The 3,602-nt window shown below is 52.7% G+C and overlaps 1 protein-coding gene across 1 annotated transcript in view; it reads left to right on the forward strand.

Annotated features, from left to right (window-relative positions):
- The first annotated feature begins 1,482 nt into the window (after window positions 1–1,482).
- The window catches only part of LOC133354186 (rho guanine nucleotide exchange factor TIAM1-like), a 38,095-nt gene continuing 35,975 nt past the window's right edge, over window positions 1,483–3,602 (forward strand). Inside the window, exon 1 of the mRNA XM_061570838.1 lies at window positions 1,483–1,587. The gene's annotated coding sequence lies outside the window, so the exon portion shown is untranslated. The remainder of the gene's footprint in view (window positions 1,588–3,602) is intronic.

The following is a 3,602-nucleotide window of genomic DNA, read 5'->3' on the forward strand; positions in this document are numbered from 1 at the left end:
GTGTTGGGGTGATGATGTGTGTGTGTTGGGGTGATGGTGTGTGTGTGTGTTGGGGTGATGGTGTGTGTGTGTGTTGGGGTGATGGTGTGTGTGTGTGTGTTGGGGTGATGGTCTGTGTGTGTGCTGGGGTGATGGTGTGTGTGTGTGTTGGGGTGATTGTGTGTGTGTGTTGGGGTGATGGTGTGTGTGTGTGTTGGGGTGATGGTGTGTGTGTGTGTGTTGGGGTGATGGTGTGTGTGTGTGTTGGGGTGATGGTGTGTGTGTGTGTTGGGGTGATGGTGTGTGTGTGTGTTGGGGTGATGGTGTGTGTGTGGGAAGCGAGTGTGTATCTGAGTGTATGTGAGTGTGTATATGAGTGAGTGAGTGAAAATGAGTATGTATGTGATTGTGTGGGAATGAGTAAGAGTGTATGACGTGAGAGAGAGAGTGTGTGTGACTGAGAATAAAAACTGATTTCCTTACAACTGCTTTTCGTGTTTAATTTGTTATCCTTTCCCCGCACCTCCAATTAGCACGGTTGGCTCCGTACGGTGCGAAAGAAGTTCAACATACATCCAGAGAGTGCGAGCCAGAGAGAGAGAGGGAGTGAGTGTGACAGCGAGGGAGTGAGTGTGACGGCGAATGAGAGAGTGTGAATGAGAGAGTGTGGCAAAGTGAGTGAGAGAGTGTGAGTGAGAGAGGGAGTTCTATGTCCGCGTGTCTGGCCACGAGAAAAACGCCCACCCCGCGAACTTCTTCCTCCATCTCTCCTCTCACTTCTCCCCCTCTCACCCCTCGCTCCCCTCTCTCCCCTCTCCCCACGCTCCCTTATCCATCTCTCGCACTCTCCCTCCCACTCTCTCCTCGCTCCCTTCTGCCGGTCTCTCTCCCCTCTCCTTCCACTCTCCCATCGCTCCTTGTGTCTCTCTCCCCTCTCCCCCCACTCTCCCCACGCTCCCTGTGTCTCTCTCCCCTCTCCCCCCACTCTCCCATCGCTCCCTTCTGCCGGTCTCTCCTCTCTCCCAGGTCGCCTTTGCTGAAGAGTCGATGCTGTTTCATGTCGTTCTGCGGGTTCAGCAGCTCCTCGTTAAATAAAGGAGACCACTACTCTCCCGCTTATCCTCACCCCCTCCTCTCCCATCCCTCTCTCCACTCGCCCCCCATCCCTCTCCAATCTCTCCATTCTCTCCATCTTCCTTCTCACCCAACTCTCTCTTCCCTCCCCCTCCACCAACCCCACCGTCTCTCCCCTCTCTTCCCCGTCTCCCCCGTCCCCTGTCTCTCTCCTCCCCACCCCTCTCCTCTTCCCCTCCCCCCCACAGTCTCTCCCGTCTCGTGCTCCTCAGCCAATAGCGAGGAACTTCTCTCCATCCCCCCCCCCCGAGTTCCCAGTGGGAATCTCGGTGCCCCGGGAATTCTCAAGTTCCCCGCGGCGGCGGCGAGACGCTCGCATCCCGGCTCCCAGCATCATCCCTGGGGGGTGGCGGGGGTTTAGGGGGGTGAGGAAGAGGGATCAAGGGGGGCCTTGGGGGTGTCTCGGCTGTGTTACTTGTTTGGGGGGGGGGGGGTCCTGGACTGGGACAACAACACATCGACCGCAAGAAGCAAGTAAGTTTCACTGCGCTCACTGCTGCGGTTCAACAGGTCCGCAAGAGCAATCCTCTTGTGCGCTCCGTCGCAGACTGTGGTCACACACTCGTGTGGTTGTGTTGCATTCAGACACACACCACACACTCACACACACACCACACAATCACACACACTGACACACCACACACACACACTCACACACCACACACTCACACACACAATCACACACTCGTGTGGTTGTGTTGCATTCAGACACACACCACACACTCACACACACACCACACAATCACACACACTGACACACCACACACACACACTCACACACCACACACTCACACACACAATCACACACTCGTGTGGTTGTGTTGCATTCAGACACACACACCACACACTCACACACACCACACAATCACACACACTGACACACCACACACACACACTCACACATCACACACTCACACACACAATCACACACTCGTGTGGTTGTGTTGCATTCAGACACACACCACACACTCACACACACACCACACAATCACACACTCGTGTGGTTGTGTTGCATTCAGACACACACACCACACACTCACACACTCACACAATCACACACACTGACACACCACACACACACACTCACACATCACACACTCACACACACAATCACACACTCGTGTGGTTGTGTTGCATTCAGACACACACACCACACACTCACACACCATCACAATCACACACTCACACACACCACACACACACACACCACACAATCACACGATCACACACTCGTGTGGTTGTGTTGCATTCAGACACACACCACACACTCACACACACACCACACAATCACACACACTGACACACCACACACACACACTCACACACCACACACTCACACACACAATCACACACTCGTGTGGTTGTGTTGCATTCAGACACACACCACACACTCACACACACACCACACAATCACACACACTGACACACCACACACACACACTCACACACCACACACATCACACACACAATCACACACTCGTGTGGTTGTGTTGCATTCAGACACACACCACACACTCACACACACACCACACAATCACACACACTGACACACCACACACACACACTCACACACCACACACTCACACACACAATCACACACTCGTGTGGTTGTGTTGCATTCAGACACACACCACACACTCACACACACACCACACAATCACACACACTGACACACCACACACACACACTCACACACCACACACTCACACACACAATCACACACTCGTGTGGTTGTGTTGCATTCAGACACACACCACACACTCACACACACACCACACAATCACACACACTGACACACCACACACACACACTCACACACCACACACTCACACACACAATCACACACTCGTGTGGTTGTGTTGCATTCAGACACACACCACACACTCACACACACACCACACAATCACACACACTGACACACCACACACACACACTCACACACCACACACTCACACACACAATCACACACTCGTGTGGTTGTGTTGCATTCAGACACACACCACACACTCACACACACACCACACAATCACACACACTGACACAACCACACACACACACTCACACATCACACACTCACACACACAATCACACACTCGTGTGGTTGTGTTGCATTCAGACACACACACCACACACTCACACACCATCACAATCACACACTCACACACACCACACACACACACACCACACAATCACACGATCACACACTCGTGTGGTTGTGTTGCATTCAGACACACACTCACACACACCACACAATCACACACTCACACACCACACCACACACACACCACACAATCACACAATCACACGATCACACGCAATCACACACACACACTCGTGTGATTGTGTTGCATTCAGACACACACACCACCATACACACACACACCACACAATCACACACTCGTGGATGTGTTGCATTCAGACACACACAATCCACACAATCACACACTCACACAATCACACAATCACAAAATCACACACTCACACACACA

This window comes from Lethenteron reissneri, chromosome 6 (genome assembly GCF_015708825.2).
Source record: "Lethenteron reissneri isolate LAM-NWPU_2019-01 chromosome 6, ASM1570882v1, whole genome shotgun sequence".
Classification (NCBI taxonomy): Eukaryota; Metazoa; Chordata; class Hyperoartia; order Petromyzontiformes; family Petromyzontidae; genus Lethenteron; species Lethenteron reissneri.